The sequence below is a fragment of the Arachis stenosperma genome, chromosome 5 (genome assembly GCF_014773155.1).
Source record: "Arachis stenosperma cultivar V10309 chromosome 5, arast.V10309.gnm1.PFL2, whole genome shotgun sequence".
NCBI lineage: Eukaryota > Viridiplantae > Streptophyta > Magnoliopsida > Fabales > Fabaceae > Arachis > Arachis stenosperma.
Window position 1 is genome coordinate 37,568,302 of NC_080381.1, and position 18,152 is coordinate 37,586,453.

Below are 18,152 nucleotides of genomic sequence, written 5' to 3' on the forward strand. Positions count from 1 at the left end.
CAAAAGGTGAAACTCGTAAGTGTACAACGTTGGTGGACGAAATTATGATCATCAACAATGGCTCCAAAGATTTGGTGCTCTCAAACGTGAATCTCACTTTGTCACAACTCCGCACAACTTACCAGCAAGTGTACTGGGTCGTCCAAGTAATACCTTACGTGAGTAAGGGTCGATCCCACAGAGATTGTTGGTATGAAGCAAGCTATGATCATCTTGTAAATCCCAGTCAGGCGGATTTAACTAATTTAAGAGATTATTGGTTTAAATAATGACAATAAAATAAATAGAAAATAAAGATAAAGTTACTCATGTAATTCAATGGTGGGAATTTCGGATAGGTGTATGGAGGTGTTGTGTTCCTTCTGAATCTTTTCTTTTCTACTTCTTCCTTCCAGTTTTTTATCACTCCTTTCTATGGCAAGCTGTATGTAGGGCATCACCGTTGTCAATGGCTACATCCCATCCTCTCAGTGAAAATGGTCCAAATGCTCTGTCACAGCACGACTAATCATTTGTTGATTCTCAATTAGGTTGGAATAGAATCCAGTGATTCTTTTGCGTTTGTCACTAACGCCCAGCCTTCAAGAGTTTGAAGCTCGTCACAGTCATTCAATCCTAGAATCCTACTCGGAATACCACAGACAAGGTTAGACTTTCCGGATTCCCATGAATGCTGCCATCAATTCTAGCTTATACCACGATGATTCTGATCAAGGAATCCAAGAGATATGCGCCCGGTCTAAGGTAGAACGGAAGTGGTTGTCAGTCACGCGCGTTCATAGGTGAGAATGATGATGAGTGTCACGGATCATCACATTCATCAAGTTAAAGTTCAACGAATATCTTAGAACAGAAATAAATCGAATAGGATAGAAGATAGTAGTAATTGCATTAAAACTTGAGGTACAACAAAGCTCCACACCCTTAATCTATGGTGTGTAGAAACTCCACCATTGAAAATACATAAGTGATGAAGGTTCAGGCATAGCCAAGAGGCCAGCCCCTCAAATGTGATTAATAGTCTCCTAAGATGAATAATAAAAATTAAACTGAGACCAAAGATGTCTAATACACTAGTAAAAAGTTCTATTTATACTAAACTAGCTACTAGGGTTTACAGGAGTAAGTAATTGATGCATAAATCCACTTCCGGGGCCCACTTGGTGTATGTTTAGGCTGAGCTTGATCTATCCACGAGCTGAGACTTATCTTGGAGTTGAACGCCAAGTTGTAACGTGTTTTGGGCGTTCAACTCTGGTTCGTGACGTGTTTCTGGCGTTTGACTCCAGAATGCAGCATGGAACTGGCGTTGAGCGCCAGTTTACGTCATCAAATCTCGAACAAAGTATGAACTATTATATATTGCTGGAAAGCTCTGGATGTATACTTTCCAAAGCCATTGAGAGCGCGCCATTTGGAGTTTTGTAGCTCCAGAAAATCCATTTCGAGTGCAGGGAGGTCAGATTCCAACAACATCAGCAGCCCTTTGTCAGCCTCCTATCAGAGTTTTGCTCAGGTCCCTCAATTTCAGCCAGAAAATGCCTGAAATCACAGAAAAACACACAAACTCATAGTAAAGTCCAGAAATGTGAATTTAGCATAAAAACTAATGAAAACATCCCTAAAAGTAACTAGATCATACTAAAAACTACCTAAAAACAATGCCACAAAGCGTATAAATTATCCGCTCATCACAACACCAAACTTAAATTGTTGCTTGTCCCCAAGCAACTGAAAATCAATTAGGATAAAAAGAAGAGAATATACTATAAATCCCAAAATATCAATGAATATTAATTCTAATTAGATGAGCAGGACTTGTAGCTTTTTTGCTTCTAAACAGTTTTGGCATCTCACTTTTTCCTTTGAAGTTTAGAATGATTGGCTTCTCTAGGAACTTAGAATTTCGGATAGTGTTATTGATTTTCCTAGTTAAGTATGTTGATTCTTGAACACAGCTACTTTTATGAGTCTTGGCCGTGGCCCTAAGCACTTTGTTTTCCAGTGTTACCACCGGATACACAAATGCCACAGACACATGACTGGGTGAACCTTTTCAGATTGTGACTCAGCTTTGCTAGAGTCCCCAGTTAGAGGTGTCCAGAGCTCTTAAGCACACTCTTTTTGCTTTGGATCACGACTTTAACCACTCAGTCTCAAGCTTTTTACTTGGGCCTTCATGACACAAGCACATGGTTAGGGACAGCTTGATTTAGCCGCTTAGACCTGGATTTTATTTCCTTGGGCCCTCCTATCCATTGATGCTCAAAGCCTTGGATCCTTTTTACCCTTGCCTTTTGGTTTTAAGGGCTATTGGCTTTTTCTGCTTGCTTTTTCTTTTTCTTTCTATTTTTTTTCGCCACTTTTCTTCTTTTTTTTCGCAAGCCTTGTTCTTTCACTGCTTTTTCTTGCTTCAAGAATCAATTTCATGATTTTTCAGATTATCAATAATATTTCTCTTTTTCTTCATTCTTTCAAGAGCCAACAATTTTAACATTCATAAACAACAAGATCAAAAATATGCACTGTTTAAGCATTCATTCATAAAACAAAAAGTATTGTCACCACATCAATATAATTAAACTAAATTTAAAGATAATTTCGAAATTCATGTACTTCTTGTTCTTTTGAATTAGAAACATTTTTTATTTAAGAGAGGTGAAGGATTCATGAAATTATTTATAGCCTTAAGACATAGTTACTAAATACTAATGATCATGTAATAAAGACACAAAACATAGATAAATCATGAAGCATAAAAATTGAAAAACAGAGAATTAAGAACAAGGAAGTTAAGGAATGAGTCCACCTTAGTGAGGGTGGCGCCTTCTTGAAGGACCAATGGTGCTTTGAGCTCCTCTATGTCTCTTCCTTGCCTTTGTTGCATGATCCCTAATGATTTTGGTGCTCTTGTCCTTAGTTGCTCCCAATAATTGTGTGGAAGAAAATGTGTTCCCTGAGGTATCTCAGGGATCTCTTGATGAGGGAATTCCTCATCCTCTCTTGATGTGCAATCAAATGCTTCTTCTACTGAGCTATGGACCCTTGAGATGAATCTCTCCATCTCCCATGACTCGGAGGTGGAAGCTTTTTGTCTTCCCTTTTCTCTTTTTTTTTTGAGGTTTCTTTGTCCTTAGGTGCCATCAATGGTTATGGAAAAAGAAAAAGCTTATGCTTTTACCACACCAAACTTAAAATATTGCTCGCCCTCGAGCAAGAGAAGAAAGAAGAGAAGAGGAAGAAGAAGAAACTATGGAGGAGAGGGGGAGAGGTGTATTCGGCCATGTATGGTGGGTTTGGGTGGGAAAGAGATTTTGAATTTTGAAGGTAGGTGGGGTGTATGGGGAAGAGTGGATGGATGTGAGTGTTGAATGAAAAACAGAAGGGATGACCGTGAATGGAGAGAGAGAGAGGGTGAGATAGGTGGAGATCCTGTGAGGTCCACAGATCCTGAGATGATCCTGTGGGGTCCACAGATCCTGAGGTGTTCCTGTGGGGTCCACAGATTCTGACGTGTCAAGGATTTACATCCCTGCACCAATTAGGCATGTAGAATGCCTTTGCATACATTTGTGGCGTTTAAACACCGAAGTGATGCTCATTCTGGGCATTCAACGCCCATGTGCAGCATGTTTCTGGCATTAAACGCCAGGTCCATGCTTGTTTCTGGCATTCAGCGCCAGCTCTCCTCAGGGTGTATTCCTGGCATTTGAACGCCGGGATGTTGCTTGTTTCTGGCGTTCAACGCCAGATCCATGCTCTGTTCTGGCATTGAACGCCAGCCAGATGCTCCTTACTAGCATTTAAACGCCAGTAAGTCCTTCCTCCAGGATGTGATTTTTCTTCTGCTGTTTTCGATTCTGTTTTTAATTTTTGTATTTTTTTCGTGACTCCACAAGATCATGAACCTAATAAAACACAAAATAACAATAAAATAAAAATAAAATTAGATAAATAAAAATTGGGTTGCCTCCCAATAAGCGCTTCTTTAATGTCAATAGCTTGACAGTGAGCTCTCATGGAGCTTCACAGATGTTCAGAGCATTGTTGGGACCTCCCAACACCAAACTTAGAGTTTGAATGTGGGGGTTCAACACCAAACTTAGAGTTTTATTGTGGCCTCCCAACACCAAACTTAGAGTTTGACTGTGGGGGCTCTGTTTGACTCTGCATTGAGAGAAGCTGTTCATGCTTCCTCTCATTACCAAATAACTTGGCATTTAGCTTCATGATGGCTCCTAGATATTGAGCAACTTGCTCTCCAGTCACATATTCATCCTCTTCAGAGGAAGAATAGTCTTCAGAGCTCATGAATGGTAGAAGGAGATTTAATGGAATCTCTATGGTCTCTATATGAGCCTCAGATTTCTTTAGGTCCTCAATAAGGAACACCTTTTTACTTGTGAGACGTCCCATGAGGTCTTCCTTATTGGGATTCACGTCCTCCCCCTCATCCTTGTATTCGTCCATATTGACTATGTCAATGACCTTGCACCCTCTCTTAGGATTCTCTTTAGTATTGCTTGGGAGAGTACTGGGAGGAGTTTCAGTGACCTTCTTGCTCAGCTGGCCTACTTGTGCCTCCAAATTTCTAATGGAGGATCTTGTATCACTCATGAAACTTAAAGTGGCCTTTGACAGATCAGAGACTAAGTTTGCTAAATTAGAGGGGCTCTGCTCAGAATTCTCTGTCTGTTGCTGAGAAGATGATGGAAAAGGCTTGTTATTACTGAGCTTGTTTCTTCCACCATTATTAAAGCCTTGTTGAGGCTTTTGTTGATCCTTCCATGAGAAATTTGGATGATTTCTCCATGATGAATTATAGGTGTTTCCATAAGGTTCACCCATGTAATTAACCTCTGCCATTGCAGGGTTCTCAGGATCATAAGCTTCTTCAGAGGCTGCCTCTTTAGTACTGTTGGATGCATTTTGCCATCCATTCAGACTTTGAGAAATCATGTTGACTTGCTGAGTCAACACTTTGTTCTGAGCCAATATGGCATTCAGAACATCAATTTCAAGAACTCCCTTCCTTTGAGGCGTCCCACTATTCACGGAATTCCTCTCAGAAGTGTACATGAATTGGTTATTTACAACCATGTCAATAAGTTCTTGAGCTTCTGCATGCGTTTTCTTTAGGTGAATGGATCCATCTGCAGAATGGTCCAATGACATTTTGGAAAACTCAGATAGACAATAATAGAATATATCTAATATGGTCCATTCTGAAAACATGTCAGAAGGACCCTTTTTGGTCATCTGCTTGTATCTTTCCCAAGCTTCATAGAGGGATTCACCGTCTTTTTGCTTGAAGGTTTGAACATCCACTCTAAGCTTGCTCAGATTTTGAGGAGGAAAGAATTTATCCAAGAAGGTCGTGACCAGCTTATCCCAGGAGTTCAGGCTATCTTTAGGTTGTGAGTCCAACCATGTTCTAGCTCTGTCTCTTATAGCAAAAGGGAAAAGCATGAGCCTGTAGACTTCAGGATCTACTCCATTCGTCTTAACAGTCTCACAAATCTGCAAAAGCTCAGTTAAAAACTGATAAGGATCTTCAGATGGAAGTCCATAAAACTTGCAGTTCTGTTGCATTAAAGCAACTAATTGAGATTTCAGCTCAAAATTGTTTGCTCCAATGGCAGGAATTGAGATGCTTCTTCCATCAAACTTGGACGTGGGTTTAGTAAAATCACCAACATCCTCCTTGCATTATTGTTGTTAGGTTCGGCTGCCATCTCCTCCTCTTGTTCGAAAATTTCAGAAAGGTTGCCTCTGGATTGTTGTAATTTAGCTTCTCTTAGTTTCCTCTTCAGAGTCCTTTCAGGTTCAGGATCAGCTTCAACAAGAGTTCCTTTTTCCTTGTTCCTGCTCATATGAAAAAGAAGAGAAAAAGAAAAAGGAAGAGGAATCCTCTATATCTGGACAAAGAGGATCCTTATTATTAGTAGAAGAAGAAAGGAATAAGAGTGGAGAATCCAATCACAAGGGTGAGGATAGAGGCAGTGATTGGAGATGAAGAGAGATGAAGAGAAGTGTTAGTAAATAAATAAATAAATAGAAGAAGAGAAGAGAGAGAGAGAATTCGAAAATAATTTTGAAAAAATAGTTAATGATTTTCGAAAATTAAAGATAAGATATAATTAAAATTAAAATTTAAAACAATTAAAAATAATTTTTGAAAAAGAGATGACATATTTTCGAAAATTAAAGAGGAAAAAGTAGTTAGGTGGTTTTGAAAAAGATAAGAAACAAACAAAAAGTCAAATAGTTAGTTGAAAAAGATATTAAAGTCAAATTTGAAAAGATAAGAAGATAAGAAGTTAGATAAGATATTTTGAAATCAAATTTTTGAAAAAGATAAAATTTTGAAAAAGATATGATGAAAAGATAAGATAACAAGATATGATAAAAAGATAAGATAAGAAGATATGATAAAAAGATATGGTTGAAAAAGATTTAATTTTTTAAAATTAAAATTAATTACTTGACTAACAAGAAACTAAAAAATATGATTCTAGAATTTAAAGATTGAACCTTTCTTAACAAGAAAGTAACAAACTTCAAATTTTTGAATCAATCACATTAATTGTTAGCATAATTTTTGAAAATAAAGATAAAATTAAGAAAAAGATTTTTGAAAAATATTTTTAAATTTTCGAAAATCATAAGATAAAAATGAAAAAGATTTGATTTTTGAAAAAGTTTTGAAAAGATAGGATTTTTAAAATTGAAAATTTGACTTGACTTGTAAGAAACAACTAATTTTAAAAATTTTTGACTAAGTCAATTCAAATTTTCGAAAATTATGAGAAAATTAAGGAACATATATATTTTTTTATTTTTGAATTTTTAATTATGAGAGAGAAAAACATAAAAATGACTCACAACATGAAAATTATGAATCAAAACATATGATGCATGCAAGAACACTATGAATGTCAAGATGAACACCAAGAACACTTTGAAGATCATGATGAACATCAAGAACATATTTTTGAAAAAACTTTTATGCAAAGAAAACATGTAGGACACCAAACTTAGAATTCTTTAATGCTTGGACTCTAACAAACAAAAAATGCATATGAAAAACAACAAAAGATACAAAACAAGAAAACATCAAGATCAAACAAGAAGACTTACCTCACAACTTGAAGATCATGAAGAACACTATGAATGCATGAATTTTCGAAAAAAATGCAAGAGATTTTTAAAGCATGCAATTGACACCAAACTTAAAAATTGACTCAAAATTCAAACAAGAAACACAATATATTTTGATTTTTATGATTTTATGATTTTTTTTTCTTACTAAATTTTTCGAAAACATATTTTGGAAAAAGGAAGTAATGAATTCATAGTCCTCAATCAAAATCCTATGAGTTAGACATGGCTTAATAGCCAGCCAAGCTAAAACATGTTTTACGAAACACTAGAATTCATTCTTAAAAAATTTTGAATAATTTTTCGAAAACAAATAAAAAAAAATTTGAAAAATATTTTTGAAAACTTTTTGAAAAGAAAAATAAAAAGAAAATTACCTAATCTGAGCAACAAGATGAACCGTCAGTTGTCCATACTCGAACAATCCCCGGCAACGGCGCCAAAAACTTGGTGGACAAAATTATGATCATCAACAATGGCTCCAAAGATTTGGTGCTCTCAAACGTGAATCTCACTTTGTCACAACTCCGCACAACTAACCAGCAAGTGTACTGGGTCGTCCAAGTAATACCTTATGTGAGTAAGGGTCGATCCCACAGAGATTGTTGGTATGAAGCAAGCTATGGTCATCTTGTAAATCCCAGTCAGGCGGATTTAACTAATTTAAGAGATTATTGGTTTAAATAATGACAATAAAATAAATAGAAAATAAAGATAAAGTTACTCATGTAATTCAATTGTGGGAATTTTGGATAGGTGTATGGAGGTGCTGTGTTCCTTCTGAATCTTTGCTTTTCTACTTCTTCCTTCCAGTTTTTTTATCACTCCTTTCTATGGCAAGCTGTATGTAGGGCATCACCGTTGTCAATGGCTACATCTCATCCTCTCAGTGAAAATGGTCCAAATGCTCTGTCACAGCATGGTTAATCATCTGTCGGTTCTCAATTAGGTTGGAATAGAATCCAGTGATTCTTTTGCGTCTGTCACTAACGCCCAGCCTTCAGGAGTTTGAAGCTCGTCACAGTCATTCAATCCCGGAATCCTACTCGGAATACCACAGAAAAGGTTAGACTTTCCGGATTCCCATGAATGCCGCCATCAATTCTAGCTTATACCACGAAGATTCTGATCAAGGAATCCAAGAGATATGCGCCCGGTCTAAGGTAGAACGGAAGTGGTTGTCAGTCACGCGCGTTCATAGGTGAGAATGATGATGAGTGTCACGGATCATCACATTCATCAAGTTGAAGTGCAACGAATATCTTAGAACAGGAATAAATCGAATTGGATAGAAGATAGTAGTAATTGAATTAAAACTTGAGGTACAACAGAGCTCCACACCCTTAATCTATGGTGTGTAGAAACTCCACTGTTGAAAATACATAAGTGATGAAGGTTCAGGCATGGCCGAGAGGCCAGCCCCCAAACGTGATCAATAGTCTCCTAAGATGAATAATAAAAATTAAACTGAGACCAAAGATGTCTAATACACTAGTAAAAAGTTCTATTTATACTAAACTAGCTACTAGGGTTTACAGGAGTAAGTAATTGATGCATAAATCCACTTTCGGGGCCCACTTGGTGTATGTTTGGGTTGAGCTTGATCTATCCACGAGCTGAGGCTTATCTTGGAGTTGAACGCCAAGTTGTAACGTGTTTTGGGCGTTCAACTCTGGTTCGTGACGTGTTTCTGGCGTTTGACTCCAGAATGCAGCATGGAACTGGCGTTGAGCATCAGTTTACATCGTCAAATCTCGAACAAAGTATAGACTATTATATATTTATGAAAAGCTCTGAATGTCTACTTTCCAAAGCCGTTGAGAGCGCGCCATTTGGAGTTTTATAGCTCCAGAAAATCCATTTCAAGTGCAGGGAGGTTAGATTCTAACAGCATCAGCAGTCCTTTGTCAGCCTCCTATCAGAGTTTTGCTCAGGTCCCTCAATTTCAGCCAGAAAATGCCTGAAATCACAGAAAAACACACAAACTCATAGTAAAAGTCCAGAAATATGAATTTAGCATAAAAACTAATGAAAACATCCCTAAAAGTAACTAGATCATACTAAAAACTACCTAAAAACAATGGCAAAAGGCGTATAAATTATCCGCTCATCAAACGTCACAGGGAGTTTTGAAGCCTCGTTTTACGTGAAAGAGTTCTGTTGATGTGGAACTTATGGCCAGTAGTAATATTTGCAAAGTGTTTGACAAAATTGAGAATCTTCGGATGAATTGTTCAACAAAGTACAGTTGAGAATGGTGAAGATAAGTTATGTTGAAGTTTAAATAGTTAAATCTCTGAAGTTGGTATGTGATCAGTATGCGGACGTTAAGCACATCATTTTAACCCCATCTTGTTTTGCAATCTTTTGTTGCCCTACTTTACCATCACATGTTTGAAACATATCACTTTGTACATCAAGCCTACCTTGTAACTTCTATGTCGCATCACACTTATATCCTTTATACCTTTATGCTATGTGAAAATCCTGGTATTTGAAGCTATATGTATATATATACTGAGAACTTTTTGCTTTTTCTTTAAATAAGTTCAAGAGTGAAGTGATATGAAAATCTCTTTTATTTTATATCAATTTTCGAGGACAAAAATTTTTATAAGGTGGGTGTAACACCCTACCATACAAAGTCTTATGCTTAAGTCATAATTTAGAGATGGCAAGGTATTACGACCTCTAAAATAAAATTTAGTACGTATAGTAGTATGAATGATTGATTATAACTAGAAGCCTTTGTAGAAAAAGGGGTAAACAAAAATTGCAACTTGAAAGCACAACACTCCAATCAATAACGTAACGAACGAAGGATAAGCCAACGCAAGATTATATATATACAAAGGAGTGTCAAAAACAGGAATATCAAGACTCAAAATCCAGTTGCGAAGATAACCGGTTCGAGCATAGCAACATATACATATAAATAGAATAAGATACCCCAAGGAAACCCAAAGGGACACAAATACAGAAAATCTATTCTCCAAAATCTCCTATAAGAGGAGTCATCACAGTTTGTATTATTTAATAGAGATAAAAGTATCTAAACAAAACATATGAATCAAAACAGAGTCCCGAGAACAAAGGATCTTCGCTAATCCAGAAGTCTCCAGCATGCCTCAGCAAGAAACCTCACGTCCTGCATCTGAAAACCACAAAATCCGCATGGGTGAGAACTAGAGGTTCCCAGCATGATAACAGCTTCCACATATATAATATATAACAATAGAGGAAAGCCGAAGGCAATCCTAGAACTCCCTCCAGATAAAATCAAAGCTTATAAACAAGCTAAACCATAAAGGGCATCTGACTAAAGATTCTTCAGTCTAACTAACGCTTCCTTTTCCAATTCCTTCAGACCTCCTAACCACCAGCAGAAGTATAATGTAGCAAACACAGTTATATCAGACAAGAGATATACAAATAGGAACAAATAAGGCATTTAGACAAATAGCAAGTAATATGCAGTCAAATAGGCAATCTCAAACAATTCACATAGTATGCATATGATGAATGCCTGTCCCTAATGGCTGATGATATCATCTGTCAGTTATAGAGCCAACCAGACAAGTCCTGGTAGCTAACCATTGGACTGTCCCTCTGTCGTGTCTCCCCAACTTGAGTTATACTCAATATAAATTTGATCATAATCATGATCCATATCCATCACCCTCACTGGTGAATATTTATGGGGGTGAGCTCATCCGGGGCTTTCAGAGTGCCAGACCACCCTGACGACATAGGGTCAAAAGAGCTTCGAGTCTCAACCTGGAGCACGTGGTGGCTAGCCACTGCTTTCTCCCAGCGAAACTCTCATCTCTGACAGTGGAAGTGCCACATTCACAATTCATTCAACAGCATATATGCATTTATTCTTAGCCATAATCATGGCTCCGCCGTAACACGGCAATAATCCAGCCATCCGGCTCACGATTAAATCCATAACCAGCCATCTGGCTCACGGTTAAATCCATAACCAGCCATCTGGCTCACGGTTAAATCCATAACCAGCCATTTCATTAACAATCATGGCCTTTCTGCCTATGGCATAACAAGCACTTCCACCGCCATCCTCTGCCTCTCACATCATCATCTTTGATCCTCATTGATCATTCATTTTTCCCTTGCTTCACTCGCAAGTTACCACATCCCCTAGCTCCTTTTCTCATTGCTAGGCATATCATAATGATTTAAGACACAAGTGGTGAGATTGGAGGCTTAGAAGTGTGAAATTTGGCTTTTAAAACTCAAAAATCATCTTTGGGATGAAAATAGGTCCACGTGCACGCGCAGTCCACGCGCACGCGTGGATGGCCACAAAACTCATTGACGCGCAAGTGTCATACACGCGGACGCGCGGATTGAAAAATAGACAAACGACGCGCACGCGTCAGCCACACGTACGCGCAGTTACATTTGTGCCCCAGGCACAAAACTGGCATAACTTTGGCACAACTCTCGGGAAAAAGGCTTGGCATTTGGCGCAGCGCATCGACGTGCCCGCGCACACCATGCACACGCGTGGATGGTGCCTTCTCGAAGAACGACGCGCACGTGCCAAGTGCGCCTACGCGTGGGGGGTCATTCTGCTAAAAATTTTCTAAGTTAAAAGCTGCAGAATTCACATATTCAACCCCCAATCTTCCGATGGACATAACTTTCTCATTTTAAATCGTTTTTCGCCCGTTCTTCGAACGGCATGGACATCCTGGATCCAATTTCATTTTTAAACAAATTTGGTAGAAAACGAGGATCCGTATTCCAAGTTATGTCCCGTCAAATTATGCCCAAAAACCATGTTTTCATACAAAACCACAATGTGCCATTTTCAAAACAAGCCATTTTTAACTCTTTTCAAAATCAACCAAAATATGCCAATTTCAACCCTTTTTGAAATCAATCAAAATGTACCAAAATCAACATCAAGCCTCCTCAATTCACACATCACCACTTCACCACAATTCACAAAGCATCACCCCGCTAATTTAATACTTCTCAATCAAATGGCTAAGAGATAACACATAAACATGCCATACATACTTTCTTATCCCAATTTCCAATAATACCATTTCCAATTAACCATCATTACACATACTCAATATCATAATCACCATCAACATGGTATCACCCACAATTCAACCTCAATTACTCATCAAGCATATATCACAACATGCATAATTCTCATACATCATACCATCAAGGCATCAATAATCATCATCACATATATGACCACATCATATACATCAACCATTCAACAACACCAACAATTCAATGCCTCTCTTAGGGCCTCTAGCCTAAGTATTTCCTACCACATTACATATTAGATACGAGAAACCGAGACCATACTGATGAGCGGATAATTTGTACGCTTTTTGGCATTGTTTTTAGTATGTTTTTAGTATATTTGGTTTAGTTTTTAGTATATTTTTATTAGTTTTTAGTTAAAATTCACTTTTCTGGACTTTACTATGAGTTTGTGTGTTTTTCTGTTATTTCAGGTATTTTCTGGCTGAAATTGAGGGACCTGAGCAAAAATCTGATTCAGAGACTGAAAAGGACTGCAGATGCTGTTGGATTCTGACCTCCCTGCACTCGAAGTGGATTTTCTGGAACTACAGAAGCCCAATTGGCGCGCTCTCAACGGCGTTAGAAAGTAGACATCCTGGGCTTTCCAGAAATATATGATAGTTCATACTTTGCCCAAGATTTGATGGCCCAAACCGGCGTTCAAAGTCACCTTCAGAATTTCAGCGTTAAACGCCGGAACTGGCACCGAAATGGGAGTTAAACGCCCAAACTGGCACAAAAGCTGGCGTTTAACTCCAAGAAGAGTCTCTACACGAAAATGTTTCATTGCTCAGTCCAAGCACACACCAAGTGGGCCCGGAAGTGGATTTTTATGTCATTTACTCATCTCTGTAAACCTTAGGCTACTAGTTCTCTATAAGTAGGACCTTTTACTATTGTATTAAGAGATCTTGGTAGCTATCTTTGTTCTTAGGCTATCTTAGATCATTGAGAGGCTGGCCATTCGGCCATGCCTAGACCTTGTTCTTATGTATTTTCAACGGTGGAGTTTCTACACACCATAGATTAAGGTGTAGAGCTCTGCTGTACCTCGAGTATTAATGCAATTACTATTGTTCTTCTATTCAATTCCGCTTGTTCTTGTTCTAAGATATCACTTGTTCTTCAACTTGATGAATGTGATGATCCGTGACACTCATCATCATTCTCACCTATGAACGTGTGCCTGACAACCACCTCCGTTCTACCTTAGATTAGGTGAATATCTCTTGGATTCCTGATACACGATGCATGGTTGATCGCCTGACAACCGAGCGCTCGCCTGACAACCGAGCCAGCCATTCCGTGAGATCAGAGTCTTCGTGGTATAGGCTAGAACTGATGGTGGCATTCAAGAGAATCCGGAAGGTCTAACCTTGTCTGTGGTATTCTGAGTAGGATTCAATGATTGAATGACTGTGACGTGCTTCAAATTCCTGAAGGCGGGGCGTTAGTGACAGACGCAAAAGAATCACTGGATTCTATTCCGGCCTGATCGAGAACCGACAGATGGATAGCCGTGCCGTGATAGGGTGCGTTGAACATTTCCACTGAGAGGATGGGAGGTAGCCACTGACAACGGTGAAACCCTTGCATAAGCTTGCCATGGAAAGGAGTAAGAAGGATTGGATGAAGACAGTAGGAAAGCAGAGAGACGGAAGGGACACAGCATCTTCATGCGCTTATCTGAAATTCCCACCAATGAATTACATAAGTATCTCTATCCTTATCTTTATGTTTTATTCGTATATCACCATATCCATTTGAGTTTGCCTGACTAAGATTTACAAGATGACCATAGCTTGCTTCATACCAACAATCTCCGTGGGATCGACCCTTACTCGCGTAAGGTTTATTACTTGGACGACCCAGTGCACTTGCTGGTTAGTTGTGCGAAGTTGTGTTTATGCCATGGTATTGAACACCAAGTTCTTGGGGTTCATTACCGGGGATTATGAGAGTTGTGAAAAGTATTGTTCACAATTTCGCGCATCAAGTTTTTGGCGCCGTTGCCGGGGATTGTTTCGTGTATGGACAACTGACGGTTCATCATTGTTGCTTAGATTAGGTATTTTTCAGAATTCTTAAGAATGAGTTCTAGAGTTTCATGATGACCTGTTGAAATCTGGCTGGCTGAGAAGCCATGTCTAATCTTATTGGACCAAGGTTTCAACTGATCATCACAAGAGCTTATTGATCTCTATCAAACTTGCTATTGGAGCAATGATCTGCTAAGGCTTGGCTGGCCATTGGCCATGTCTAGTGTTTTGGACCGAAGTTTTCTTTGAAAGCTTGGCTGGCTGTGAAGCCATGTCTAATTCCTGGACCGGAGTCTTAGATTAGCATTGCAATGATTCCTGGAATCCAAATTAAGAATTCTGAAACCTTTATTTTCTATTTCCATATAATTTTCGAAAAATCCAAAAAAAAATTCAAAATCATAAAAAACCAAAAATATTTTAGGTTTCTTGTTTGAGTCTAGTGTCTAATTTTAAGTTTGGTGTCTTGCATGCATTGTTTATTTGATCTTGGTTCTATTTTCAAGTCAATAGTACAGGGAACTGAAGATTCAGAACATGCAGCAGAGGAATTACACAGAAAAAGCTGGGCGTTCAAAACGCCCAGTGAAGAAGGACAGACTGGCGTTTAAACGCCAGCCAGGGTGCCTGGTTGGGCGTTTAACGCCCAAAAAGGTAGTGCATTGGGCGTTAAACGCCAGAATGTGCACCATTCTGGGCGTTTAACGCCAGGATGGCACAAGGGGGAGGATTTTGTTTTCAAATCAATTTTTTTTCAAGTTTTCAAAGTTTTTCAAAATCAAATCTTTTTCAAATCATATCTTTTCAATCAAATGTTTTCAAAATCAATTTCTTTCCTTTTCCAAAGATACTTGCTAACAATTAATGATTTGATTGAACATTTCAAGTATGTTGCCTTTTCTGTTGAGAAAGGTTTAATGTTTGAATCATATCTTTTCTTGTTAGGCAAGTCATTAATTTTTTCAAAGTCAAATCTTTTTAAAATTGTTTTCAAATCATATCTTCTCAATCATATCTTTTTAATCACATCTTTTTCAAAACAGTTTTCAATCATATCTTTTTTATTTCTAATTTCAAAGTCTTTTTTTTTCAAAAATTACTTGATTTCTTTCCCACTCTTGATTTTCGAAAATCAATTAAAGTTTTTCAAAATTTTTTAAAAAAAAAAATCTTTTTAACTTAATTTTCGAAAAAGCTCTTACCCTCTTCTCACATCCTTCTATTTATGGAGTACCACTCCTCCTCAATGCACAATTCGAACTCTATCTGACTAAGTTCGAATTCTTCTCCTTCTTCCTTCTATTTTTCTTCTTCTCTAACACCTCAAGGAATCTCTATACTGTGACATAGAGGATTCCACATTTTCTTGTTCTCTTCTCTTTCATATGAGCAGGAACAAAGACAAAAGCATTCTTGTTGAAGCTGACCCTGAACCTGAAAGGACCTTGAAGCGAAAGCTAAGAGAAGCTAAGGCACAACTCTCTGTAGAGGACTTAACAGAAATCTTCAAAGAAGAAGAACACATGGCAACTGAAAACAACAACAATGCCAACAATGCAAGGAAGGTGCTGGGTGACTTTACTGCACCTACTCCCGACTTCTATGGGAGAAGCATCTCTATCCCTGCCATTGGAGCAAACAACTTTGAGCTTAAGCCTCAATTAGTTTCTCTAATGCAACAGAATTGCAAGTTCCATGGACTTCCATTGGATGATCCTCATCAGTTCTTAGCTGAATTCTTGCAAATCTGTGACACTGTCAAGACTAATGGGGTTGACCCTGAGGTCTACAGACTTATGCTATTCCCTTTTGCTATAAGAGACAGAGCTAGGACATGGTTGGACTCACAACCTAAAGAAAGCCTGGACTCATGGGAAAAGCTAGTCAATGCCTTCTTGGCAAAGTTCTTTCCACCTCAAAAATTGAGTAAGCTTAGAGTGGAAGTCCAAACCTTCAGACAGAAGGATGGAGAATCCCTCTATGAAGCTTGGGAAAGATACAAACAATTGATCAGAAAATGTCCTTCTGACATGCTTTCTGAATGGAGCATCATAGGTATTTTCTATGATGGTCTCTCTGAACTATCCAAGATGTCTTTGGATAGCTCTGCTGGAGGATCTCTTCATCTGAAGAAGATGCCTGCAGAAGCTCAAGAACTAATTGAAATGGTTGCAAATAACCAATTCATGTACACTTCTGAAAGGAATCCTGTGAACAATGAGACTAATCTGAAGAAAGGAGTTCTTGAGATTGATACTCTGAATGCCATTCTGGCTCAGAACAAGATATTGACTCAACAAGTCAATTTAATTTCTCAAAGTCTGTCTGGAATGCAAAATGCACCAAGCAGTACTAAGGATGCTTCATTTGAAGAAGAAGCTTATGATCCTGAGAACCCTTCAATGGAAGAGGTGAATTACATGGGAGAACCCTATGGAAACACCTATAATTCTTCATGGAGAAATCACCCAAATCTCTCATGGAAGGATCAACAGAGACCTCAACAAGGTTTCAACAACAATAATGGTGGAAGAAACAGGTTTAGCAATAGCAAGCCTTTTCCATCATCTTCTCAGCAACAGACAGAGAATTCTAAGCAGAACCACTCTGACTTAGCAACCATGGTCTCTGTTCTAATCAAAACCACTCAAAGTTTCATGACTGAAACAAGGTCCTCCATTAGGAATTTGGAGGCACAAGTGGGACAGTTGAGCAAGAAAATTACTGAACTCCCTCCTAGAACTCTTCCAAGCAATACAGAAGAAAATCCAAAAGGAGAGTGCAAGGCCATCAACATGGCCGAATTTGGAGAGGAAGGAGAGGAAGTGAACGCCACTGAGGAAGACCTCAATGGGCGTGCACTAGCTTCCAATGAGTTCCCTAATGAGGAACCATGGAAATCTGAGGCTCAAAATGAGACCATAGAGATTCCATTGGACTTACTTCTGCCTTTCATGAGCTCTGATGAGTATTCCTCCTCTGAAGAGGATGAGTATGTCACTGAAGAGCAAGTTGCTAAATACCTTGGAGCAATCATGAAGCTAAATGACAAGTTATTTGGAAATGAGACTTGGGAGAACGAACCTCCTTTGCTCACCAAAGAATTGGATGACTTGTCTAGGCAGAAATTACCTCAAAAGAGGCAGGACCCTGGGAAGTTCTCCATACCTTGTACCATAGGCACATTGACCTTCAAGAAGGCTCTGTGTGACTTAGGGTCAAGTGTAAACCTCATGCCTCTCTCTGTAATGGAGAAGCTAGGGATCTTTGAGGTACAAGCTGCAAGAATCTCACTAGAGATGGCAGACAATTCAAGAAAACAAGCTTATGGACTTGTAGAGGATGTTCTGGTAAAGATTGAAGACCATTACATCCCTGCTGATTTTATAGTCCTAGAGACTGGGAAGTGCATGGATGAATCTATCATCCTTGGCAAACCCTTCCTAGCCACAGCAAAGGCTGTGATTGATGTTGATGGAGGTGAACTGATCATTCAAGTGAATGAAGAATCCTTTGTGTTTAAGGCTCAAGGATACCCCTCTGTCACCATGGAGAGGAAGCATGAAGAGCTCCTCTCAAAACAGAGCCAAACAGAGCCCCCACAGTCAAACTCTAAGTTTGGTGTTGGGAGGCCACAACCAACTTTTAAGTTTGGTGTGGTAAAAGCATTGCTTTTTGTTTTTCCATAACCATTTATGGCATCCAAGGCCGGAGAAACCTCTAGAAAGAGGAAAGGGAAGGCAAAAGCTTCTACCTCCGAGTCATGGGAGATGGAGAGATTCATCTCAAGGGTGCATCAAGACCACTTCTATGAAGTTGTGGCCTTGAAGAAGGTGATCCCCGAGGTCCCTTTTTCACTCAAAAAGAGTGAATATC

At 38.7% G+C, this 18,152-nt stretch overlaps 1 non-coding gene across 1 annotated transcript; it reads right to left on the reverse strand.

Moving 5' to 3' along the window:
• Positions 1-16,204: 16,204 nt before the first annotated feature.
• Positions 16,205-16,312, reverse strand: LOC130984816 (small nucleolar RNA R71). Its single transcript, XR_009088723.1, has one exon. It is a non-coding gene; the product is annotated as a small nucleolar RNA R71 (small nucleolar RNA).
• Positions 16,313-18,152: the final 1,840 nt, after the last annotated feature.